At 38.3% G+C, this 13,447-nt stretch overlaps 1 protein-coding gene across 6 annotated transcripts in view; it reads right to left on the bottom strand.

Moving 5' to 3' along the window:
- CSMD3 (CUB and Sushi multiple domains 3) overlaps window positions 1-13,447 on the bottom strand; it is a 1,175,227-nt gene that overhangs the window by 1,083,904 nt on the left and 77,876 nt on the right. The window lies entirely within an intron of this gene.

Here is a 13,447-nt window from a genome sequence, read left to right as displayed (position 1 = left end):
GGACATATCTAGTACTTTTAGCTATTGGGCTCTCATTTGACTTCAATAGATATCTTATATGATTTGAGTCTTGTGCAAAATCTTTAAATGACCTGTTTTAACATCTTCACGCGCTGCTCCGCAATAGTACGTCCTGCACAGGGCTTGCTTCCCGCATCCAGACGTACTATTGCGGAGTAGTTCCCGGCGAACACTGTCCTAACGGACAGTGTCCGGGAACCGGGAGGTCAGCTGTCCCAGACAGCTGACACTCCAGCCTTGCCGGTCAGCGGACCATTGCCGCTGATTTCGGCAATTAACCCCATAAATGCGGCGACGGATTGCCGTCGCCGCATTTAAGTGGTTTGAAGCACATCGGCAGCCCCCACGAAGTGATCGTGGGGGCTACCGATGCTTGTCGTGGCAATCGGAGGTCAGACAATGACGTCCGGGTTGCCATGTACGGAAGCCTCGGAGGAGCAGCCTGCTGCCGATCCTCCGAGGCTTCCTGTCAGTGTGAATGTCACGTCACAATGACCGTTAGAGTACATTACACTACATGTGTAGTGTAATGTACTCTAGCAGCGATCAAAGCTGCAAGTCTAAGTGTCCCCTAGTGGGACAAGTGAAAAAAGTAAAAAAAAAAGATAATAAAAATGTTTTAAAAAAAGTGTAAAAATAAAAGTTATAAGTGATATACACAAACACTGCATTTTTTTCCTTATAATAAGTCTTTCATTGTAGGAAAAAAATGAACACGTTAAAAAAAGTACACATATCTGGTATCACCGCGTTCGTAACGACCCGAACTATAAAACTATAATGTTATTTTTCCCGCACGATGAACACCCCAAAAAAAATCAATAAATAACGACAGCAGAATCGCTATTTTTTGGTCACCACCCCTCCAAAAATAGAGAATAAAAAGTGATCAAAAAGTCGCATGTACCGGAAAATAATACCGATAAAAACTACAACCCGTCCCGCAAAAAAACAAGCCCTTACACCGCTTTTTTGACTGAAAAATAAAAAAGTTACGGCTCTCAGAATATGGTGACAGAAAATAAATTATTTTATAAAAAAGTGATTTTATTGCGCAAACGCTGCAAAACATAAAACAACCTATATACATATGGTATCGCCGTAATCGTACCGACCCGCAGCATAAAGTAAAATTGTAATTTATAGTGCACGGTGAACGCCGCAAAAAATAGACTAAAAAACATTGTCAGAATTGCTTGTTTTTGGTCAGCCCGCTTGCAAAAATTTTTTATAAAAAGTGATCACAAAATCGCATGTACCCCAAAATGGTACCAATGAAAAGTACAGATTGTCCCGCAACAAATAAACCCTCACACAGCTCCGGTGGTGAAAAAAAGAAAGAAGTTCTGGCTCTCAGAATATGGCGATGCAAAATGTGCAGAGCGTTCTAAAAGCGGGTAACATCCGACACCATTTATCAGTGCGACACCGGCCACACATCTATGAATTATTATTTATTTACTGCATTATTATACCCTCTTATTATGCCCTGATGTTCTCCGCACAGATTAGATATACCCTGATATACTCCGCACAGATTACATATACCCTGATGTTCTCCGCACAGATTACATTTGCCCCCACATCATAAACTGAAATACCAGCGAAACCCAAAACAGAAACCTACCAAGCAAAATCTGCGCTCCAAAAGCAAAATGGCGTCCCTCTCTTCTGAGCCCTGCAGCGTGCCCAAACAGCAGTTTGTGCCCACATATATGGCATCACCATACCCGGGAGAACCCGCTTAACGCTTTATGAGGTATTTGTCTTCAGGGGCACAAACTGGGCACGACATATTATGCTCTAAAATGGCATACCAGTGGGAAATTGCAATATTCACACCATCCGCTGTGCATTAACCCCTTTGCGCACTATGACTTAATAGCACGTCATGGTGCGGCGGTTGATGTATGGAGCGGGCTCACATGCTGAACCCGCTCCATACGCTGCAGGTGTCGGCTGTGTATTACAGCTGACACCCGGGACTAACGGACAGGAACAGCGATCGCTCTGTTACAGGAGTCTGTAAATATAACAATATACTGCAATACATTAGTATTGCAGCATATTGTACCCGCGATCCAATGATCGCTGGTACAAGTCCCCTAAGGGGACTAATAAAATGTGTAGAAGAATTAAAGTTATTAGTAGTGAGAAAGAAAATAGTTTAAAGTTAAAAAAAAAAAACCTTTTCCCATTTTTCTTCAAAAGTAATGTAAAAAAATAAACAGAATTGATATCGCTACGTCCGTAAAAGGCCGAACTATTCCAATATACCATTGTTTAACTCGCACGGTGAACACCGTAAAAAACTTTAATAATTTAAACCGCCAAAATCGCTGTAGTTTTCGTTTTTACTGCACGGCGAAAGCTGTAAAAACGAAAACCCCAAGAAATGGAATCAGATTTTTTTTCCTATATTACTATATTTTCCGATTTTTTTTCAGTTTCCCAGTACTTTTTATGGCACTTTAAATGGTACCAATAGAAACTACAATTCCTCCCGCAAGAAATAAGCCCTCACACCACTCTACTGACGGAAAAAGAAAAAAGTTATGGCTCTTGGAAGGCGGGGAGTGATAAAAGAAAATAAGAAAGCAAAAAATGGATCAGTCCTGAAAGGGTTAATTCATTTCTAATGAAAAAAATGTATGACCCCATGTGGGGTATTTCCGTACTCGGGAGAAATTGCTTTACAAAAATTGGTTGTTTATTTCTCCTTTATCCCTTGTGAAAATGAGAAAATTCAACATTTTAGTGGATAAAAATTGTGATATTAATTTTCTCCGCCTAATTCTAGAAAAATTCTGCAAAAGACCCGTGGAGTCTGTATTCTCACTATACCCCTAGAAAATTCCTTGAGGGGTGTTTCCAAAATGGGGTAACTTGGGGGGTTTCCACTGTTTTGGTCCCTCCAGGGCATTGCAAAGGCGGCATGGCAACGAAAAACAATCCAGCAAAATCTGTGCTCCAAAATCCAAATGGCGCTACTTCCCTTCTGAGCCCTGCTGTGGGTCCAATCAGCAGTTTATTACCACATATGGGGTATTGCCGTAATCAGGAGAAAATGCTTTACAAATGTTGTGGTTCTTTTTTTCCTTTATTCCTTGTAAACATTTAACATTTTTATGCTTTTTCAGAAAAAAAGTTGATTTTCATTTTCACTGCCTAATTCCACTAAATTCTGCAAAAAAACTGTGCGGTCAAAATGCTAACTATATACACCTATATAAATTCCTTGAGGGGTGTAGTTTCCAAAATGGGGTAACTTTTGGGGGGTTTCCACTGTTTTGGCACCACAAGACCTCTCCAAACCTGACAAGGTGCCTAAAATATACTCTAAAAAAAAGGAGGCCCAAAATCCACTAGGTGGTCCTTTGCTTCGGAGGCCGGTGCTTCAGTCCATTATCACACTAGGGCCACATGTGGGATATTTCTAAAAACTGCAGAATCTGGGCAATAAATATTGAGTTGCATTTCTCTGGTAAAACCTTCTGTGTTACAAATTTTTTTTTTATTAGAAATGAAATAAAAATAAAAAAACAAAAAATAAAAAATTTTGTAAATTTCACCTCTACTTTGCTCTAATTCCTGTGAAATGCCTAAATGGTTAAAACACTTTGTGAATGCTGATTCGAATACCTTGAGGGGTGCAGTTTTCAAAATGGGGTGACTTCTGGGGATTTTCTAATATACAAGGCCCTCAAAACCACCTCAGAACTGAACTGGCCCCTGAAAAAATAGCCTTTTGAAATTTTCTTTAAAATATGAGAAATTGCTGCTAAAGTTCTAAGCCTTGTAACGTCCTAGAAAAATAAAAGAATGTTCAAAAAATGATGCAAACATAAAGTAGACATATGGGGAATGTTAACTAGTCACTATTTTGTGTGGTATTACTATCTGTCTTACAAGCAGATACATTTGAATTTAGAAAAATGCAAATTTTTGCACATTTTCTCTAAATTTTGGTGTTTTTCACAAATAAATATTGAATTTATCGACCAATTTTTTTCACTAACTTAAAGTACAATAAGTCACGAGAAAACAATCTAGAATCGCTTGGATAGGTAAAAGCATTCCGGAGTTATTACCACATAAAGTGACACATGTCAGATTTGAAAAAATCGGCTGGGTCCTGAAGGCCAAAACAGGCTGGGTCCTGAAGGGGTTAAATATGTAGAATTAGGGAGAATTCTGTTGAACATATTTATTGGTAGCTCAGATATCATGGTCCCTTAATAAGGGATTTATCCAACTGGATAATTATGGTAGAACAACAAGAGTAGATGGACACTTATCTATCTATTTTTTGGTTGATGATTTTTTGGAGACCACCCACAATTCTAGTAAAATGGATGGTAGAGTATAGAATGTGGGTCATCTATTACAGATAAAAAATACTACTACTAATAATAATAAAATAATGGTCATGAAGACAACCATTTTTTCCTTTGTTGAGACTAGACATGAGCTAACTGAGTCGGCACCAATCAAATTTGGTACGAATTTCCCAAAAGTTTTGGAACTGCTGAAACCTGAAACTATTGGGGTTTGCGGCACACAAAACATTGAATCGGTGGCCGCTGGCGAGCGTTGCCCGACATTTTGCAGATTATAGGAAAAAAGAGGGGGATAGAGATTTAAAAAAAAAAATTATGCTCACCATCTCCTCTGTTTTTACGTAGTGACGCGTCTCTGCCGACAGGTGAGACAAAACGACCTCATCTCACCTTCCGGCAGGAATACGTCACTACGGAAGACCAGGGAAAGTGGTATGATAAGTGGTATGTTTTTTTTTTTTTTGTGGAATCATAAAATATGACTGTCTAAATCTGACAGGCCTTTGGGGGACTTACAATTAGTGGCAAATTTATGTGGACCGTTAGGATTATAGGTTGGACTTAATGGACCTGTGTAATTTTTCAGCCTTATCAACCTTATGAGGAAATTCGCTCATCACTCATTTGGACCCTTCTCTATGAGCCAGAGCAGAGAACCACTAATAAAAAGCAGAACTCGCTCTGACTGACCCAGCCCAGTCCTGTATTACATGGTCACCAAATCTTTAAATTGCCGATATGTAATACAGTGCATTGTATGACCATGAGACAACCCATTTATAATACATGAAAAATAATATAAAAATAGTAATAATAACAATAATGTAACATTCTTCAAAAATAGTCTTTAGTGACACATTAAGGTATTTCCGGGGCAACTTTTTATACAAAGAAAACTCTAATTAATGGTAATAATAACTACAACCTCATGTGCATGTCATATAATTGTTAACGCAGGTTCTAGATACATGAATATTCATTAACATCTTTAATATGCTAAATGTAATCAGTAAAACAGGAGAAGCAAAATTTCATTCTACATGGAAAAGAACAGGAGAAAATAAGGCTCCCTCCAGCTCGTTCCCTGCTTGAGAGTCTTACCTAGGAGAATCAGCTGGAGGTGGCCTGTTCTTCTCTGTGATATCTTACATGTCTAATTACATTCAGCAGGTTGAAGACTTTGATTAAGGAATGGAGCGGTAATTATAAAAAGTTAGTTAATGAGTTATTATATGAGTGGGGTGAGAGCAGCTCTTCCTAGATTTTCACTATTCCATCTTGTATGCATCATCAGTGCTGTATTTCAGTGATATTCCCTTATTGTATTGTTTTATTACAAGCCATAAAATATGTATTGTTCAGGTTTTATCTATTGGGGGTTGTGTAGGAATAGAAAACACACACGCGCGCACACACACACACACACACACACACACACACACACACACACACGTATATATGTATATATATATATATATATATATATGTGTGTGTGTGTATATATATATATATGTATATATATAAAAATTTTATTTTTTACAGAAACAGTGACAATCCTGTCCATCGGCCATGTCTGGTATTACAGCTCAGCCCCATTCACTTGAATGAGGCTGAACTGCAATACCAGACTTTGCAAATAGACATGAGTGGCGCTGTTTCTGGAAGAAAGCAGTCATATTTTTCTTATTTCATGGAGCAAGGTACATACATTCGAATGTCTCCAAATTCGAATTACAGAAGAGAATTAAAACCATGGCAGAGAGTTATCAAGTCCTCTGGTCGGTCTTCCCTCTCCACCCACCACCCATAGTGATATTGCTAAAAAACACATTTAATTCATATTAACTTTTATTATGACTGGAAAAGCATAAAAAACTGTTCTGTCATTGCTCATTTTATTATATATTTTATGCCGTTCAGTTCTTACTATGAAGATATGGCAAATATGTTGTTTTTTTATGTATTGGTTTGTGAGATTTATTCAATAAAGTTTTTATTTACTGTTTATTTACTTGCAACATTTACTTACATGTTTTGTTTTTTTTAAATTAGACCCGATGCAGAATTTTAACGTTTGATATTTTTGTTTAAAATAATGTACTGGAATATCATCATATGCCAGTAAAGCATGTCTGTACATAATAATACAGTATGTCACAGGACAGGCCTAGTGATCTTTTCAGTATAAAACCCTGTTTTTGCTATCATATTGTAATAATGGTAAAAACAGTAACTCTTGATAATCCTGGAATTGCCATTGAACAACCAGACACAGAGTCAAGATTGAACCAAGAACAGGGACCATTACAGATCTGTGCTTCAGCACGTACTGTATATGTAGTGCCAAGGGCAAGATTGGATTATGTTTGATGGGATAAGGAAAACCTTTCTCAATGTCAACTTTGGGAAAAGCTTTCCTGATCTAATGGGAATCAAATAAATACGGCTCATGCATGGAGCTGTACTACGGCCACATACACAAAGTCTAAGGCCAATGAACCAAAGCAACAACATCAATGAAAAGACCGAATTCTAGACCTTAGAACACACCTAGATAAGAACTAGGAACCAGGAATGGCAGAAGACTAAAACTCTATCGTAAGGGCAAACACTGAAGCTCAAGCAAAACGCGCTAGAGCTTCTCGGGTTAAAATGCCGCCCGTCGTAGAACTCTAAAAGTGGAATAGGTAAAAAGAAAACCTGAAGAAGGAAGCTCTTATTAACAGGAACATGTCAGGGCAAAAATGTCCTGGTCTAGGAGGAAATAACTTGAGGCGCTAATATCGAAGTGGAGATGGTGAATAAATTATTATGGAATTCGAGTACTCAGTACTTTTAGCAATATTTCAATAAAACCTTTAGAACACCTTTAATTTTTAAGTAAGTCATTTAAAAAAAAATCTTTTTAGCGATTACATTGCATGGATGAGCGCCACGGCCATAACATGCAAAGGGTGAAACTGATTAGGCTGGATCTAGATGCAGCCAGGCTCAGGGAAAAGAAGCTTTCCTCTCTCACTAGATATTATTTTTTGTGTTTATCTTTAATATTTGCTTGCAGCAAACAATGTAACTCTTTCTCAAACCATTAAAGATCATTTCTATGCAGAATATGTCCGGCCGTGTTGATAAAAAGCAAACATTTCAGAAGGCAAGCCAGATCATTTTCTTCAGAACGCCTCGGCTGCTATCCATTGACCTACAGCTGAAGAAAAGCTTTCGGTGATCCATAGCCACAGTTTTAATCTCCGCAGTGATATTCATAACAGAATTGGGAAAATAGCTTTCTAATGATAACAATGTTTTCACAAGACAGAGCGTAAGATTATTATGTATAAAACATTAAAAGAAAACTGCATATTTAATAAACATCTCAGACACCATAAAACATTTATAGAGTGACTTGAGGGTCACTAATGTTTTTGTTTGGTCTTCTCAAATAGACATTTACTTGTAGTGAGCCAAATCCATCTAAACGCAATATCTACAGTATCTGTTGAGGCTTTTGTAAAATATAGATTATACTGGGGTATTGTATTCCTCATATGAACTGGAGCTGGAATAGCACAGTAGCTAATAATATAAAGCATTCTCTATTATACAATGCATGTTCATAATGCAAAAATCACATAAAATACACATTAATAAGAATAATTATATCATGTAAAATTGATGAGAGATATCTAAGGGAATAATTTCTGCAATTACACACAAACAGATAACTTTATTTGATACAACTCGTTGTGTTATTTCTAATTTTCCATAGTACTGCAGGTAAATTATTAATATGGGCTTCCTACCACCTACAATAGTCAATGGGGTCATACTGTTTTTTTGTGGGTTTTTTTTTGTCAGATCCATATGGAATCCAACAGAAATAAATTGTGGCCTGCTCTATCGGATGTCACTGCTTCTAGGAAATAATACCTCCTTAATATGGTGCCAGACGGAGGCAACATGTGATGACATATGAAGTGCCTATGGCTCCCTATGGCTCCATGTCGGCAGTGCTGTGCCCATGGCACCCTCTCAGAAGTTATTGCAATGCACAAAAGAAAAATTCAGATCAGAAACTCAACTTTGCTAGATCTATACTGTCTATCATCTATATAGGCAATCTCTTTAGGAATTCATCAATGATTTTGGGTATACATCAGCGATAGATGCACATAAAGGAAGCAGGAGTAAAAACCAGGTGTGTGCATAAAAGAGAGGGTGCCTAAAAGAAAAAGCCAAAATAGACCCTCCTTTTATCTTTATGGTGATAGTTCAAGTTTCCACCACTCCTGAGACAAAAGCTTGGGGTTTGCTAAATCTAATGAGCTTCCATTCATTGTCGGTGATAAGAATACCATGATGCTTTGTCCAGATAAAGAGAAAAATGGAGTCAAGGTGTATGCGGCCAATCTGTTAGCTTCCCTATTATGTGTTATAGACAACAGCCAAGGGCTGCTACAATATAGAGACCATACTGTATCAGTGGAAACAGTGAGCCCAAGGCTTTTACATTGCTCAGTCAGGGATCCATGTTTCTGTACTGTTGTGTAGGATATATGTATATACAGTATATACTGATTCCTGCAGTTGTTGGAGGGAGACACTGACAATACCCAACTGTGACCGGCAGCACATGATTAACCTGGATGATATTGTTACGTTTGTCTACAACAAGAAAATATATTTTCTTTACTGAGCCTGGAGGCAGCACCAGGTTTGTGACATAGTATAAGCAACAAGCTGATATTAAAAAGTAAGAGCCAACCACATCTCAGTAGCATTTAGATATTATTAGAGAACAAGATATATAACAGTCATCATTGTAAGGCTATGGGGTCTTATATCTTCAAGTTTCCCATTGACCGTAATGACAAAATATCCATTGTGTTTACTTAGTCAATGGGACGACCTGTGCTGTTCAGTTCATTTTTAACATTGAACCAAAGAAATAATGAATGTGGAAAACAAATGTGATGGAAGTCATATTTTACATCCATTTTTACATCCATCATTGCATTAAATTTAATGTGGGAACCATGGATGGAAAAACTTCCATTTTTGACCAACACATGCATTATATACAGACAAAAGTGAAAAAAATCTGATTCTTTGCATTTCTTTAGGCTAAGTTCACACTAGCGTTAGTACACGTTTACCTCTGTTTCGTCAGAGGAAGAGAGGATCGAGAGATTAAACGGAAAGCAACGGTTCCGTTAGAATTACTTTGATTTCAATGGTAATTCTTTTGTTTCAGTTGCTTTCCGTTTGTCGCCGTTCGCTAGATTTCCGTTTTTTTCACGGAAACAAAACTTCTGCAGACTTCACTTTTGCTTCTGTCAAAAAAAACGGAAACCTAGCGAACGGAGACAAATGGAAAGCAACTGAAACAAAATAATTACCATTGAAATCAAAGTAATTCTAACGGAACCGTTGCTTTCCGTTTAATGTATCGATCTTCTCTTCCTCTGACGGAAGAGAGTTAAACATATACTGATGCTAGTGTGAACTTAGCCTTAGTCTAAAACCAAATATGGCAACATAAAATTAACATCAAAGCACATCACGTATGATAAAATTGACACAAATAAACATAAATATAACAAGATAACCTGCCGTGTCCTACTCTCTAGGTATAACTCTTCCTTGTGCTAGGCCGGTATAAGGCTATTTCCTATGTTCTTTTCAATATGGATAGCAACTATGAATGGGAAGTAAACTCGACTATAAATACTTAATATTGTAGATCATTTTTCAGTCATTGTCTCCCCGAACAATCTGTAATTTGCCTCCCTGAACCGATGCTGCAGCTAAACAAACAATTCTGATTAATACCTTGCCTTATCATCCATTTCACCTCAGTGTCTCAATTAAAATAACTGCAAGATTATTGACTCTTCTACTTTTTATTCGACTTTCATAGAATCGAAACAGTTCTGAATGTGATTTAATGCTACTAGACAAACACGGGTACAAGGTAGGACAACAAAGGGATAAACATCTGTTCTAGATACATGTATTAGAATACCTATTATATACCTCTATTATAAAGTACACCAATCCCTTTTGTACGGTAGGTTTATTTTATTTTTATTTATTTTATTCATTTATGTTGCGCCAACACATTCTGCAGTACTGTGCAGAGGTCATCACTTATTTCGGTTCCTGTCCCCATCGGGGCTCGCAATCTAATTTCCAAATTAACCTATTAATCGTATGTTTGTATGTTTTTTGAGTGTGGAAGGAAACAGGAGTACCCAAGGAAACCCATGCAAACATGGGGCAAACATACAAACTCTATGCAGAAAAAAAAAACAGGACCCCAGGGTTGCAAGGTAACAGTGCTGTGTGCTTGAAGGGGTTGTTCAGGCAGGGGGCATTTTTCATACTGATAATCTGTGGGCGTACGACACCTGAACCCCGCACCAATTAGCTGTTCCGGCTGCCTTCGGGCGCCGAAAGCTATGCAGTGGTTGGTGTCGGAAGCAGATGGCCATGCTGGGTTACTGCAGCTCTTCTCCTATTCACTTGAGTAAGAGCAGAGCTGCTGTACTGCAGTTCGGCCGCTATACAGTGTACGGAGCCATTTGTTTCCAACACCAACCACTGCATAGCTTTCGGTGCCCGGAGGCAGCCGGAAAAGCTAATCGGTGCGGGGTCCGGGTGTCGGACCCCCACAGATGATATACTAATGACCTATTCTGTGGATAAGTCATCAGTATAAGAAAGTGCCCCCTGCCTGGACAACCCCTTTAAAAGTTTGCAAAAGTAATATATATTAAAGGAAAACTCCAGGAAAAAAATAAGGTTTACTGTTTTATGCTTAGTGCATTGCATGATGGCTACACATTGCCCTTACAGTGGCCACTACATGGGAAATATAGTATTACATGGTACCCATGTAAATGAAAGGGAGATTAGTTTGGTTGTGTTATGTCCGCCAGAGTGGGAGACGTTCTTTGCAGAAGCTCTCTGGCTCATCAAGGGGACTCCTGAGATGTTTATATGCATCAAGGAGTTTAAGTAGCTGAAATACAAGAGCATGTGCCCGGAAGATGGTAAGATTCATCTGTGGGAATGGTCACTTAGAATAAGTGGCAATTTTTTATTTTTTATTTTTTTTGGGGGTGAGGTGTATGATTACTAAAGGAAGATTAAGAGCAAGGTTAATCTCAGATGGTGTGCGCTATTGACTTTTGACCAATTTACACAATCCAAAACCAAACCTCTCTAAATGCCTACTGTGACCATTCATTCCACTGATGGCAAACCCTGTCTCCTCTTAGGAGATGATTGATAGTGCATTGACATTAATTATACTACCCAGAATCCATAGCACTGTGGAAAAATTGGACATTTCAAACGTAGCTCGAGTGCCACTTCTTAAAATGAAGAATCAGAGTTTTTTAGGTGCTTAAGAAAGGCATACACTTTTTCACCCCCTTTTTGACCCCATAGCAATGGCATGGCCTACCTCTATAATAAGTATGCCACTGAGATGGGGTATTTTAAAAGTATAATAAGATTTGAGACTTGCATATCTATATTTAAAACATGGTTCCTATTTCTATGTTTTTTTTTCTTATAGCCTGGTGAATTAATCTGTATTCTTGTTAGTGTATTCTGATGAGAAATATTCACAGCGTTGAGCAGCAGGGGGTTGTAGGATTTCATCAATCATACCTTAAATTATATTCTGTGTATTCTGCATTGTTCTTAAAATGACAAAGCTGTTATTGAGAAAGGATTACAATTGCATCTTAATTAAGACTGGACGTCCATATAACATTGGACAAGATAATAGAGCGCCTGATAACAATGCAAATAATATAAAAGAAAACGAGACTGTTCACTTAAGTAAGCAAGTAATTAATTACAAAGTGCTGTGAATCCTATTGTATTTGCTGACAGACGTTTTATAAAGGCCAAAAAAATAAGAATGATGTTCTATGGCTGTCAACCTTTCATTCGTTTTTAAAAGAAGATTTTTATTTTTTTTTTCTACATAAAACAAAAAGAATATTGAAAACAAGACATATATTCAACATCACAATCTATGTCAATCAATTTCAAAGGTTTTAGACAACTTGTACTGAGTTGGGCAGAATTATATTGAACCTCCCTCATACCTGACCCTAAATTTCCATCAACCCCCATTCCCTTCCTCACGACTGTTCACATAATATTTGCGTTGTACGTTTATCGTGTTTGCCAGGAAAGCTCCCAAAGTGCACGCTGAATGTGTCTAAAGGGCTGCATTAGCCCGACGGAGGCCAAGACAGTGTCCTTTCGGCCTCTATCGGGCTGATATATATTGGAATACCTTATTTTTTAGGTACTGTATGGACTAGTGTAGCAGACCACACTATTCCATACAACTGGATCCCGCAAAGAAATATATACCACGCGATAAAAGTAGTTTTTTAACATGGGAGCCTATGGATAACGTATGCTATTGTATAGCATATGTCACAGGCATCTATTAAACCTACAGTACAAGTCACAAGATTTTCATGACGTATTCATTAAACAGATGCCATAACAGTGTATGTGTGACAAATAACTGTGCCTCTCTTTACCCATAAGGGTTTGAATTTTTAATGTATGCCCAAGGAAAGCTCGGCTGTAGGCTGTGACAGATGCCTAACAGCGACATCCGTCACTCATAGACTATTATGGCATCCATTTAATGTATATGTTATGAAAAGGGTTATAGCAGTTCATAACGTATACATTAAACAGATGCCATAATAGTTTATGGGTGACAAATGTCACTGTTAGGCATCTGTCACAGGCTACATTTTTTTAACTGGTGGCCGATGAAGTACGCCTATGCTTGTCATGAGCGCCAGGACGTTGTCCCATCAGGAGGAGCATAGTCCCCCTGCTGATCGCGTGGGGACACCAAGTGTGCCCATGTGATCCCCATCGGGACAAGGGCTGTAACACACAGCTGCAGCCCCGTTCTAACGGCGGAGGTCAGAGAAACCTCTGATCTCCGCTGTTAACCCTTTGAATGTCGCGATCAACGCTAATTGACGCATTCAAAGAAATGGCGTGAGAGGGACACCTTCCCCTGTGAAGCAATCGAG

This window comes from Rhinoderma darwinii, chromosome 5 (genome assembly GCF_050947455.1).
Source record: "Rhinoderma darwinii isolate aRhiDar2 chromosome 5, aRhiDar2.hap1, whole genome shotgun sequence".
Lineage (NCBI taxonomy): Eukaryota > Metazoa > Chordata > Amphibia > Anura > Rhinodermatidae > Rhinoderma > Rhinoderma darwinii.
This window is presented reverse-complemented; position numbering and strand designations above follow the sequence as displayed.